We start from the raw sequence: 14,391 nt of genomic DNA on the forward strand, positions 1-14,391 counted from the left end.
GAAGCCTGAGGTGGGAGGATCACTTGAGCCCAGGAGTTCAAGACCAGCCTGGGCAACAGGGCAAGACCCTATCTCTTAAAAAATATATATATATATATAAAATATATATATTAAGAGATTTTACATATACAATATGTATATATTACATATTATACATATATTACACACATACATTATATATAATGTATACACACGTATACATATATGTATATATAAAATCTATTTTAATTTACCTGCAAAGACATTACTGGGAGACAACGCGGTTACGTTTTCCTATTTTAAAAAACCAAACATCTTTACGTGTATGTATGAAAACTCTAAATTTATGTAGCAATATGTTAATAGTATTATCCATGGTGGCAAGAATGAGAGTTTAAGTTTCTTTTATAAACATGTATGTACTATTGAACTACTGCTATTACAGGGAGCAGGCATTTTTTAAAAGCACTATTCTTACAATCAGGAAATACAGGACACTATTACTTCGCGGGGGAAGACGGACACTGGGAAGAGTCCACGCCGGCGAAGGCAGGCGAAGACCGGGCTCGCTGACGCCCTCCGTCGCCCGCGCCTCTTCCCACAGCTCTCGGAGGAGCCCAGCGACCGGAAACACGCCACGCCGGGCCTCAGGAATTCTGGGCATGGGACGGACAGCTCGTGACCTCAGAAGGAGGAAAACGGTCACCTTCTGAAAGAAATACGAACTCCATTTTCCTGTATCAGAACACTTCTCATTCCCCTGAGCGCGGCGTTTCTATCCTGAGGTGTTGGGAGGAGGTTCGAGGTGGGCGGGGTGACGGTTTTCTCTTGGAAATGAAAAACAGCCTTTCCCGCTACCCCCGCCCGCTCACACAAGAGAGGCTTGGAGTCCGCCCCGCGGAAAGCCGTTTCTATGGGTGACGACGTATGGCAACGCGTCTAAGGCGACGTCGGCGAGGGGACTATTGTGTTCCCAAAGTCGTCCTCAAAGGAGGACAGAAGTTTCGGGGAGCCGGGGGCGTAGAGGCGAGGCACGATCTGATTGGCCCGGGGCTCCGCAACGAGGGGGCTGGACGGGGCGGAAGTACGGGCGTGCGCAGGGGCGTCCCCGCGGCGTCCCCGCGCGCCGGCTAGTCTCTCTCATGCCCTTGCGGGTGCGCAGGTCTATAAACTGGGCGGAGCGAGGGAAGTGATGTGTGGCTTCCGGAAGGACGCGCGTAAATCCTCCCCCATAAGTAACAAGTCGCGGTAGTCCAGCGAGGCCTTCTTACGAGACCAAGCCCTTGGTGGGTGTGGCACTGGCGAACCCGAGGAATGAGAAAGGAGGCCCGGCAGAAAGTTCGGGTCAGCTGCTGGCCGCTCCAGGTGTAGCCTAGGGCGGGGAGGGATTGACTTCCCGGAACATCCTGGGGTAAAGACCTCGCAGAACAGCGAAACCGCTGAGGGACTGTTGGGTGGAGAGGCCTTGGAGACGGACAGGCCCACACACTCCCTTTCCTCGTGAGGGTCACCGACCCGCCTACTTGGGAACCAGATAGACGTGACGGTTGTGTTTGCGGGGTGGAGGTTGATGACCAGTTGTTGAGTGAATAGCAGAGACATTTGCGTAGGAGTGTTGATGCAAGATTTTTTATTTTATTTTATTTTTGAGATGGAGTCTCGCTGTCTCCCAGGTTGGAGTGTAGTGGCGGGATCTCGGCTTATTCCAACCTCCGCCTCACGGGTTCAAGCGATTCTCCTGCCTCAGCCTCCCGAGTAGTTGGTACTACAGGCACGTGCCACCACGCCAGGCTGATTTTTGTATTTTTAGTAGAGACGGGGTTTCACCATATTGGCCAGGCTGGTCTCGAACTCCTGACCTCAGGTGATCCACCCGCCTCAGCCTCCCAAAGTTGCTGGGATTACAGGCTTGAGCCACTGCCCCCCAGCCTTCTCCCTGCCCCCGCTCCCCAGACGGAGTTTAGCTTTTGTTGCCCAGGCTGGAGTGCAATGGCGCGATCTCGGCTCGCTGCAACCCCCACCTCCTGGCTTCAAGTGATTGTCTTGCCTCAGCCTCCCAAGTAGCTGGGATGACAAGCACCTGCCACCAAGCCCAGCTAAATGTTTTTGTATTTTTGGTAGAGACAGGGTTTCATCATGTTGACCAGGCGGTCTTGGACTCCTGACCACAGGTGATCTACCCGCCTCGGCCTCCCAAAGTGCTAGGATTACAGGCGTGAGCCACCACGCTTGGCCTGCAGGCTGTATATTCATCAGCAGCCCTGGCATCAGCTTCTGATGAGAACCTCAGGAAGCTTCCACTCATGGTAGAAGGTGAAGGGAAGCCAGTGTGTCACACAGCAAGAGGGGGAGCAAGAGGAAAGGAGGTGCCAGGCTCTTTTTAACAATCAGTTCTCAGAGATTGAGTGAGAACTCATTACTGCAAGGATAGCACCAAGCCATTCATGAGAGATCTGCCCCCATTACTCAAACAACTCCCACTAGGCCTCACCTCCAGTGTTGGGAATCAAGTTTCAACATGAGATTTGGAGAGGAGAAATATCCAAACTGTATTGGGATTCAGCATGTGAATTGGGGGGTGGGGGCACAGACGTTCAATCCATAGTAGTTATTTTTGGTGACCTACCATTTTCATTTTTAGAGAAACAGTTCTTTTTCACTTTTACTTAGCTAACTTTTCTGATATGAATAAAATTGCATATTTGTAATAACGAATATGAGTGACATACACAGATTAGATACAAACAAACTTTCCTGGTAAGCAAAAATCTCAGCTGGTAAGAGCAGAAGTGCATGGGCCTATTAAGTAGCCTACAACTTTACTATAGCCTGCAGTGTGCTGCATGTTCTATGTGAATTTGCTTTACAGAGGGAATGAGCAAGATTGATTAATCCAGGCTTAGACAAGTGGCCTCTAAAGTAAGCTTCTGTTGCTCCACTGTTTTTCCAAACTCCCAGGGTAGAAACTCTTGTGTTTCTACTTGATATGGGAGTACTTGATATAGGAGTAAATTCATAGGATAAATTTCCAGCTTTGTACCTTTCTTTCATTTGATTAAACGTTATGAAATATGTACTATATGATGAGCCCTGTTCTAAACCCTAAGGATTCAAAGATGAGTAAGACATGGTTCCTGCTCTTGAAAATTTCAGTATAGTAGTATAATTCTCAAAGCTGCCCAAAGGCACAATGACTACATATGCACATGTTAACAACAGGGCCTCTAACTACAATGTATACACGTAAGTCACCGGGGTGCCAGTAAAAATACTTATTTCCACTTTACTTCTGTGAACCTCCTCCCTATAACCCATATCTGATCACAAGAGAAAGACAAATTCCAATAAAGGAGAATCATGCCTGACCAGGGCTTTTCAAAACTGTCAATATCATCAAAAACAAGGAAAGTTTGAGATAATGGCATCATCCAAAGGAGCCTAAGACAACCACCTAAATTTAAACGTGGTACCCTGGACAGGATCCTGGAACAAAAAAAGGATATTAGGTAAAAAGGCAATCTGAATAAACTATGAACTTTAGTTAATAAGAATTTATCAATATTGGTTCATTAATTGTAATGAATGTTCCATTAATGTAAGATGTTAATAGTAAGGGGAACTGTAGTGGGTAGGGAAGGATATGAGAACTATACTATCTGCTCAATTTTTCTGTAATTCTAAAATTGTTCTAAAAAATAAAGTGTGGCTGGGTACAGTGGCTCACGCCTTTATTCCCAGCACTTTGGGAGGCCAAGCTGGGCAGATCACCTAAGGTCAGGAATTTGAGACCAACCTGGCCAACATGGTGAAACCCTGTATCTACTAAAAATACAAAAATTAGTGGGGCGAGAGGGCGGCTACTGAGAAGGCTAAGGCAGGAGGATCGCTTGAACTCAGGAGGTGGAGGTTGTAGTGAGGCAAGATCACACCACTGCATTCCAGCCTAGGTGACAGAGTGAGACTCCATCTCAAAAAATAATAATAAATAAGTAATAAAATTTACTAGCCAGGCATAGTGGTGCCCACCTATCATCCCAGCTACTTGGGAGTCTGAGGTGGGAGAATCACTTGAGCCCAAGAGTTCAAGGCCAGCCTGGGCAACATAGTGAAAACCTGTCTCTTAAAAAATTATTTAAAATTTAAAAATAAAGTTTATTTAAAAGTATGTATATTCTTGTGCTTCTCCCCTGGATTCAATAATTCAGAGATGACTGGAACTCTAAATTATTGATAATATGAATCATTATGAAGTAGGGGATTAACACAACACTTTGAGAAACACTGCAGATTTAGAGTAATGTAAGTTTCTACAGAAATTGGAGGCCCTAATGAATGACAATATGAGTGTGTTAGCATTAGTGACTTATTCAGGCTATCTCAATGGAGATTTATTACAAGACTGTGTGAGTCAATAAGAGACAGAAGAATCCCACAGAAATCCTAGAGCAGTAATCAAAGCACAGACAAGTCCCATGGAGACGGAAATCACAGGATCCATCTCTAAAACTACATTATTTTGGTAATCCTTCACTTGCAGTTTGGATACTCTTTAAGAGTGGTATTCCACTTTAACATGATTCAGCTATTCTCTTGATCGCTACTACCCTTGGAGGCATTTTCCCCTGCTTCTCTCACTGCCGACTAAATTTTCTTCACATTTCCCAGTTCTCATGGCCAAACTCAGAATCCTATTTCTTTGTCATCATTTGTCACCTCCTGCTTGGGCAGCTTGCTGCCCTTGGTTCACTGCAAAGCAGAAGAGGAATGCAAGGTAGTGTGGCCAGGCTGGAACTACTGACCTCAGGCAATCCACCCACCTCAGCCTCACAAAGTGCTGGGATTACAGGCCTGAGCCACTGTGCTCGGCCTTGTTGATACTCTCTCTTCAAGTGACCAGAGTGTTAAAAATTTTTGAAAGCCTTCATTTCCAATTTTATGTTAGTATTATTGTTATATGGAATAGAAATAACAATTGCTGGAGTAATATAAATTTATTTTAAATTTATAAATATAGTTTTTTTAAAAAAATTACATTTATAAATGTATTTGAAGAGTTTACTATGAAGTCAATAATTAAAAGCTAGTTAAATGTAAGCATTTGTTTAATTCTTCAGTTTCTAGTTTTCTGTCTAGGAGGTAATATACCTTTCAAGGTTCTTTTTGAAAGTATCTGGCCGGTGTAGGACAAGACAATCTTTCAAGGCTCCAGGTTAGTTAACTGTTTCTCTGCTTTGCATTGACTCAAATTCTCAAGAGCAAGACTGTGGTAAAATACAAAGGGAGAAACTAAACACACAAGAAGCAAAAGCAGGAGAGAGAAGAGGCTAGAAAGGAATGTTGAAGGAAGCAAACCATGTGCAGGGTAGGCTAATGATTCTGTAGTAAAAAATGCCCTCCAATTCTCAAGGACTTAGAACAGAGATTTATTTCCCACTTGTGCTACACTGGGACACTTGCTCATCATGGCAGAGAGAAAGCAGAACATAGCGAACCACTGGCTCTCCAAACTCCTGCCAGGGAGTTGACACACGTCCTGTTCACTCGCATTTTACTGGTCAAAGCAAATTACATGACTGATTTCCTCAGGAAGGGGATATATAATCAGCGTTTAGGAGAGACACCACAGAAAGGGTACCAAATATAAGTCAGTAGTAGACAGAATACCTCATAAAGACTACAGTCTTGTATGGGATTATTTAAAATTACATTTAACCTTATTTCAGCATGATTACTTTGACTAAATTATTTGCTGCCCCAGCTTCAGCATTGGACATAAGAAAGTGAAATAATATCAGGTACTACTGCTGCCACTGTTATATGAATATAAGAGGTAGTTTTGTGCCAACCTGTCCTCGAGATATTCTGTCTTACTGGCTCAACTTGAAGCATGTTCCCTTTACTGAGGGGAATATTAGGCACTGATTTCCTTAGACAAATGAGCAAAAATCTCTATTAACACATTTTTCTACAGCTTGAACAATTTCCCCTTAATAGAATTTCATTGACTTTTGAGATAGAAAGTCTTCTGGTGTCATCTGGGGCTTCTGCTTTACAAATGCTAAACATTTATAGTATGATGTTAGTTCAGTCTTATGGACATTGTGGCTGTCTCCCCACTTGTGTTGCAGCCATGTGATTATAGGGTAGGAGAGATGGAGTTCTTATTTTCAGAGATTACCTCTGATTTGCTTATTTAATCAGGCAATTCTATGGCTCTTCTCACAGTAATTGCCAGGTCTAAGCAAATCAGTGCCTACTCTTCCCCTGGCTAAAGGGGAATATGTCCAAATTGAGCCAATGAGATATGAGAGATTACCTGGGGGACTCTGAAAAAGAAGATTCTGAATCCTTCTGAGAGAGCCAGCAGGTGGATAACCACCCATCATGGTTTGCCTGGGACTGCAACATTTTCCTGAACATAGAAATTTCAGCGCAAAATCCAGGACAGTCTGGGCAAACTGATAATTTGTCCCAATAGTTACCAGAAGTGAACCCTTTCTTTCCTTCTGGGCAGTGTTATGTGCAGATGTGAAGCTTGTGACTTCTGAGGACATTTTGCCATAAAGAAGGAAGCTAGTCTTATAATGAAGTTGACAGAGCAGTAAGCTACTAGAAAAACGAAATTGGGTACAGTATTAGGCCATTCTTGTGTTGCTATAAAGAAATACCTGAGACTGGGTAATTTATGAAGAAAAGAAGTTTAATTGGCTCATGGTTCTGCAGGTTTCACAGGATGCATAGTGCCAGTATCTGCTCAGCTTCTGGGAAGGCCTCAGGGAGCTTTTACTCATGGTGAAAAGCAAAGAGGGAGCAGGCATGTCACACGTCAAAAGCAGGAACAAAAGAGAGTGGCAGGGTGGGGAGTCCTACACACTTAAACAACCAGATCTTGTGACTTCTCACTCACTGTTGCAAAGATAGCACCAAGCCATGAGGAATCCACTTCCATGACCAAACACCTCCCCTCCCACCAGGCCCCATCTCCAACATATGGGTTACATCTCAACATGAGATTTGCACGGGGACAAATACCCAAACTATATCAGGTACATTATGGCATTAAAAAATGCCCTGAATCAGGCCGGGCGCGGTGGCTCATGCCTATAATCTCAGCACTTGAGGAGGCTGAGGTGGGCGATCACCTGAAGTCAGGAGTTCAAGACCAGCCTGGCCAACGTGGTGAAACCCCGTGTCTACTAAAAATACAAACATTAGCTGGGCATGGTGGCGGGTGTCTGTAATCCCAACTACTTGGGAGGCTGAGGCAGGAGAATCGCTTGAACCTGAGAGGCGGAGGTTGCAGTGAGCCGAGATCACACCATTGCACTCCAGCCTGGACAAGAGAGCAAGACTCCATCTCAAAAAAAAAAAATCCCCTGAATCAAATTAACTCTAAAGCTTCCTTTACCTCTGGTCTTTTCAGTTAAATAAGCTTGTGTGTGTGTGTGTGTGTGTGTGTGTGTGTGTGTGTGTGTGTGTGTGTGTGTGTATCTTCTTTTTTGTTTATGCTTACTTGAATTTAGTTTCTGCTATTTACAACATAAGGATTGCTTAAGGACACAGTCTTGTGGCAGAGAGTACTGGCTGACCCTCAAAATCACTCTTCCTCTTTCAATGGTAACATAATCCTCAATTTTTAAGTGGGTATAACTGCCCAGAATATAAATACATCTCCAAGTCTTTCTTGTGGCAAGGTGTAGCCTTGTGAGTATGTTCTGGCCAAAAAGATATAAGCAGAAATATTGTGTACAGCTTTCAGGAAGTGTCCTTAAAAGAGGAACTGTGTGCTTTCTCCTTTACCCTTCCTTCCTGAGATGACTGGAGCTATGTTACAACCATTTTAGATCATGAGAGAATTACGAAGAAATCTAGGTCATGCATGGCAGAGCATCAGAAAGAAGGAACCTGGGTTTCTGACACAATGAAACACTATATCCACCTTGGGGCACTTACTTCCTACTTTATGTTAGAGAAAAATAGACATATATGATATAAGCTACTGTTATTCTGGGGTTTTCTTTTTTCGTTATTCAAAGCTGAGCCAAATCCTAGCTAATACTAAACCTTATATATGTTTCATTATGTACTTAAAAAAAAATTTTTTTTAGACAGGGTTTCAGTCTGTCACCCTGGCTGGAGTGCAGTGGCACGATCACAGCTCACTGCAGCCTTGATCTCCCAGGCGCAAGTGATCTTCTTGCCTCAGTCTCCTAAGTAGCTGGGACTACAAGTGCACACCACCATGCCCAGTTAATTTTCTTTTTTGTTTGTTTGTTTGTAGAGACAGGGTTTCACCATTTTACCCAGGCTGGTCTCAAACTCCTGAGCTCAAGCAATCTGCCTGCCTCAGCCTCCCAAAGTGATGGGATTACAGACATGAGCTACTGCACCTGGCCTCATGATGTACTGTTTTTTTTTTTGTTGTTGTTGTTGTTTTAGTTTTAGTTTTTTTTTTTGAGACGGAGTTTCGGTCTTGTTGCCCAGGCTGGAGTGCAATGGTGTGATCTTGGCTCACTGTAACCTCCGCCTCCCAAGTTCAAGCGATTCTCCTGCCTCAGCCTCCTGAGTAGTTGGGATTACAGGCATGTGCCACCATGCCCAGCTAATTTTGTATTTTTAGTAGAGACGGAGTTTCTCCATGTTGGTCAGGCTGGTCTCAAACTCCCGACCTCAGGTGATCCACCCGCTTTGGCCTCCCAAAGTGTTGGGATTACAGGCGTGAGCCACTGTGTCCAGCCCTCACAATGTGCTTTCTAATAAGTCAAACTCTACCATGTAACTTATGAATCATAAATGAATCCCACTCCAAATTTCTGAATTATTCCAATTTTTATTAGACATTTTTGATGGGATAAATGAGCATTAGTAGTAAATGTGCTATATTGCAAGAGAAACAAAAAATGGGAGAATGAACGTGAACTTTTTTTTTTCTAGTATATTGAGTGTGGAAGTCTTAAACCTTCCAGTTATTAAAAGGGTCAATGATGGATCCAATAGTTTAAATTATAATGTTAATATTTGGACGTGGAAATATATTTTTAAATTATTTATATTCAATCAGCTTTAAAATATTGTAAAACTAGAAAACTGTAATTCAAATTATCTTCTTGTAACATAACTGCTTTAGGAAGTTTCTAGTTCCAAGGAAGATGGAGTGAGCAAATCCCAACCTGTCTTTCCTACTGAATGTAGCTATTAACCTGGAAAGAATGCATGGCTCCCAAACTTGAGGACTCTGAAAAGTAAATCGAAACAGAAAGGTTGGAGAAGAAGGCATGAATATGAAGTACCACTGAACATGCAGAGAACTTACCATTTTTTCCCCTCTGATATCGCTAGTCTGGACTCAGTGCAGCCTAAAAGCCTGAGGTCCAAATCAGTGTGGACAGAAAGAGCTCCAGGAGAAGACTTCTAGATCTGGCTTGAGGGGTGGGAAAAAAGTTTCCTTAATATACAGACAAAGTGGGAGAAATCTCATGTGCCTTGTTTTTTGTTTTGATTTGTTTTGCTTTGTTTTTTTTTTGTTTTTTTGTTTTTTTCTTTTCTCCATTCTCTAGCACCCAAACCTCAAGAAATCCTATAAGAGCAGAAGTGAAAGTGACAGTAAATGGTAAGAGGAGCAGGCAGGTGCCAAAAACTTTGAGAAAAAACAACTTTCCTCTCTAATCAGAGGTGCTGTGTTCCCACAAATCAGAGTAGGGTAAATGGCAAACCCCCACTGCTTTCTTTTTTCATCTCTGTCCTCCCACTGCCTCGCTCCAGACATAAGCATAGTTACGGGAAGTGAACAGCAAAGTAGTGTATGTACTTGGCTGGGCACAGTGGCTCATTCCTATAATCCCAGCACTTTGGGAGGCTGAGGTGGGAGGATCACTTGAGCCCATGAGTTCGAGACCAGCCTGGGCAACACAGTGAGACACTGTCTCTACAAAAAATACAAAAATTAGTTGGGTGTGGTGGTGCATGCCTGTAGTCCTGGCTACTCAGGAGGCTGAGGTGGGAGGATCTCTTGAGCCCAAGAGGTCAAGGCTGCAGTGAGCTGAGATTGTACACCTCAGCTTGGGCAACAGAGAGAGACTCTGTCTCAAAAAATAAAATAAAAAACAAAACCCTAGTTTTCTGATCAGAGAACTATAAAAGGGAGCCCCAAGGAATTGGGATAAAACCTGGAAACTGAGTAGAGGAAGGAGCAAAAGTTTTATCATTTCTGAGGTAACTCCCAGGCTGTGCATGTGTGGATCTGATCCTCAACACTGTACCACAGGCTGTGAGAACTGAACTACACAGTTCCTGCCCCAGACCTTGACTAACCACTGGGTGGAGAACATTCAGGACTGATCCAAATAACACTGCAAAGCCTTTGAAAACAGAACTGATATTAAAATTACAACCTAGAGAAGTCTAATTGGAGTTTACAGTCTAATCCCAACCTGATTGATTATGGCTAACACAAAAATATCAACATTCACTCCAGGATTTAAACAAAACCTCTAGTCTTGTAGCATAGTATTCAAAATATCCAGGATACAATCTAAAATTACTCAGCATTTGAGAAACCAGAAAAATCTAAACTGGGAAAAGATAATTGATAGACACTAACACTAAGATGACGCAGATGTTGGCATTATCTGACAAAGACATTAAAGTAGATATTATAAAAATATTCTAAGAACATCCTTGAAATAAATGAAAACATAAAAAAGAAAGTCTTGGCAAAGACTTCCTTTTTTTTTTTTTTTTGAGATAGAGTTTCACTCTTGTTGCCCAGGCTGGAGTGTAATGGTGCAGTCTCAGCTCACTGCAACCTCTGCTTCCCGGGTTCAAGTGATTCTTCTGCCTCAGCCTCCCAAGTAGCTGGGATTACAGGCATCCGACACCATGCCCAGCTAATTTTTGTATTTTAGTAGAGATGGGGTTTCACCATGTTTTTCAGGCTGGTCTCAAACTCCTGACCTCAGGTGAGGTTGCCCACCTCAGCCTCCCAAAGTGCTGAGATTACAGGTGTGAGCCACCACACCCTGCCACGATTTCCTATTCCTATTGTATTTAGTTTTTCCATTTGAGAACTGAAAAATACAATAGCCAAAATTTAAAACCCACTGGATGGGATCAGGACAGAATGGAGATGGCAGAGGAAAGAGTCAGTGACCTAGAAGATACATAATAGAAATTACTGATCTGAACAACTGAGAGAAAAAATTATATAAAAAATAGAGAAGAACAGAGCCTTGAGGATCTGTAGGATAGTACTAAAATGCCTCATGTATATTATTAGAGTCCCAGAGAGGAGAAAGACTATGATGTAGAAAAAGGTGTTTGGCCAGGCGCAGTGGCTTTTGCCTGTAATCCCAGCACTTTGGGAGGCCGAGGTGGGTGGATCATCTGAGGTCAGGAGTTTGAGACCAGCCCAGCCAACATGGTGAAACCCCATCTCTACTAAAAACACAAAAATTAGCCAGATGTGGTAGTGCTGGACTCCTTGAGGTTATCTACTGGGACATTTAGAGTCTATTGTTCAAGGAATGCAGTCTTGCAAGCCTACTGTAGACCAAGCAGCTGACCTCTTCTTCCACACACCCCCTTCTCGCTATCTCTTTTGCCTAATAAATATGGAGGGCTGTGTAAAGCTCAGGACCCTTGTCTACTAGAGGCAAGGTGCCCCCTGACCCCTTCTTCCAAACATACTCTTTTGTCTTTGTCTTTATTCCCACGCTCGCTTCCCTTCGTTCAGTCCACCAGGGATTGAGATCGGTTACAACACCACTGCACTCCAACCTAGGCAACGGTGAGACTCCATCTCAAGAAAAAAGAAAAAGGCATTTGAAGAAATAATGCTTGAAAACCTTTCAAATTTGTTGAAAGACATGAACATACAGATTCAAGAATCCCAACAAACCTCAAAAGGATAAACCCAAAGAAATCCATCCTCAGACACATCATAATCAAACTGGTGGATAACTAAACACATACAAAAAACCTTCCTTTTTTTAAGAGAGAAGGTCTCACTCTGTTGCCCACGCTCATTACAGCCTCAACCTCCTGGGCTCAGGAGATCCTCCAGCCAAAGCCTGTTGAGCAGCTAGGAGCACAGGTGTATACCATCATGCCTGCATAATTTTGTCCTTTTTTGTAGAGAGAGGGTCTCACTATGCTGCACAGGCTGGTCTCAAACTCCTGACCTCAAGTAATCCTCCCACCTCCGTCTCCTAAAGTGCTGGAATTACAGGTGTGAGCTACTACACCCAGCCAAAAAACTCTTGAAAGAGATTTTTTCCAGGAATCTAGAGGGGAAAAAATGCATTACATAGGGGAAAAATGATGGATTTTTTTTATAAGAAATAATGAAGACCAGAAGAGGCAAATAATTTATAAAGTGCTGAAAGATTTTAATATTCCCCTCAATTTTATAGCCAACAAAAATCCTTCAGAATTGAGGTGAAATAAAACAGTCTCAGATGAATGAAAATTAAGAGAATTTGTGGCAAGACCTGTGCTTAAAAAAAAAAAAAAGGCCGGGCACGATGGCTCAAGCCTGTAATCCCAGCACTTTGGGAGGCCAAGACGGGCAGATCACGAGGTCAGGAGATCGAGACTATCCTGGCTAACACGGTGAAACCCCGTCCCTACTAAACAAAATACAAAAAACTAGCCAGGTGTGGTGGCAGGTGCCTGTAGTCCCAGCTACTCGGGAGGCTGAGGCCGGAGAATGGCGTAAACCTGGGAGGCAGAGCTTGCAGTGAGCTGAGATCCGGCCACTGTACCCCAGCCTGGGTGACAGAGCGAGACTCCGTCTCAAAAAAAAAAAAAAAAAAAAAAAGCTAAAGGAAGTTTTCAGGCAAAAGGGAAATTATACTAAAAGTGAACTTAGGACATTAGGAATAAAGAGGCTGGGTGAGGTGGCCCACACCTATAATCCCAGCACTTTGGGAAGCTTAGGTGGACAGATCACTTGAGGTCAGCAGTTCAAGACCAGTTTGGCCAACATGGTGAAACCCCATCTTTACTAAAAATACAAAATTTAGCTGGGCATGGTGGTGCATGCCTGTAGTCCCAGCTACTGGGGAGGCTGACGTGAGAGAATCACTTGAACCCAGGAGGCCAAGGTTGCAGTGAGACAAGATCACACCACTTCACTCCAGCTGGGGAAACAGAGTGAGACCCTGTCTCAAAAAAAAAAAAAAATGAAGAGCAACAGAAATGGTAAGTATATAGGTAAATATAATGAATTATTCTTCTATGCTTGTAGTTCTTTAAAATATGTTCGATGGTTAAAAGCAAAAATTATAACAATGTCTGGTAGGGTTTTCAGTGATTACAGATGTCGTACATAAGACAGCAATAAGATATGGAGGGGGAGTATACAGTGGTAATGTTTTTAAATCTCACCTACAGTGGTAATATATTAATTTTAAGTAGACATTGAAAAGTTATATGTTTCAATCCCTTGAGCAATCATTTAAAAATTGGACAAAAACATATAGTAAAAATGTCAATACATCGATTAAAATGGAATACTAGGCCAGACACGGTGGCTCACGCCTGTAATTCCAGCACTTTCAGAGGCCAAGGCGGGCAGATCACCTGAGGTCAGGAGTTCGAGACCAGCCTGGCCAACATGGTGAAACCCCATCTCTATTAAAAATACAAAATTAGCCAGGTGTGGTGGCGCACACTTATAATCCCAGCTACTCCAGAGGCTGAGGCAGGAGAATCACTTGAACCCAGGAGGAGGAGGTTGCAGTGAGCTGAGACCGCGCCATTGCACTCCAGCCTGGGCAAAAAGAGTAAAACTCCATCTCAAAAAAAAAAAAAAAGGAATACTAAAAAATGCTCAAATAAAACACGGAAGAATGCAGGACAGGGGAAATAAAGGAATGGAAAACAGAGGAACCAAATAGAAAACAAGTAATAAAATGGTTGACTGAAACCCATATATCAGTAGTTATATTAAATGTAAATTACCTTAATGCACCAACTAAAAACAGAGATTGTCTAAATGAACCTCAAAAAACCCATGACCCAATATGTGCTATTATAAGAAACTTGTGTCACATATGATATGGAGATTAAATGTAAAGGAATGGAAAAAGATATAACATGCAAACTCTAATCAAAAGAAAACTTGGATGGCTATATGGATATAGGACAAGATAAACTTCAGAGCAAATAAAGTGGCCAGGGATAAAGAAAGTCATTTCATAACAATAAAGGAGTCTGTCCATTAAGTGGACATAAGAATTCTAATTGTTTTTGCACCTAACAATGGAGCTTCAAAATACATTAAGCAAAGCCTGTAAGAAGTAAAAGAATAGACAAATCCACAATTATTATTGGAGAATTCCACACTCCAGTCTTGAAAACAGATAAAACAGACAGAAAATCAACAAAAACATAGAAGATACAGATATGGAA

General features: G+C 42.6%; 1 long non-coding RNA gene across 2 annotated transcripts; it reads left to right on the forward strand.

Moving 5' to 3' along the window:
• Positions 1–1,223: 1,223 nt before the first annotated feature.
• Positions 1,224–10,713, forward strand: LOC139357867 (uncharacterized). Of its 2 annotated transcripts, none has more exons than XR_011611775.1 (3): positions 1,224–3,485; positions 5,094–5,188; positions 9,107–10,713. It is a non-coding gene; the product is annotated as an uncharacterized lncRNA (long non-coding RNA). The 2 variants fall into 2 exon arrangements; XR_011611776.1 differs by having other exon boundaries at positions 5,101–5,188.
• The last annotated feature ends 3,678 nt before the right edge of the window (positions 10,714–14,391 follow it).

Source organism: Macaca nemestrina, chromosome 13 (genome assembly GCF_043159975.1).
Source record: "Macaca nemestrina isolate mMacNem1 chromosome 13, mMacNem.hap1, whole genome shotgun sequence".
In the NCBI taxonomy this organism is placed as follows: Eukaryota; Metazoa; Chordata; class Mammalia; order Primates; family Cercopithecidae; genus Macaca; species Macaca nemestrina.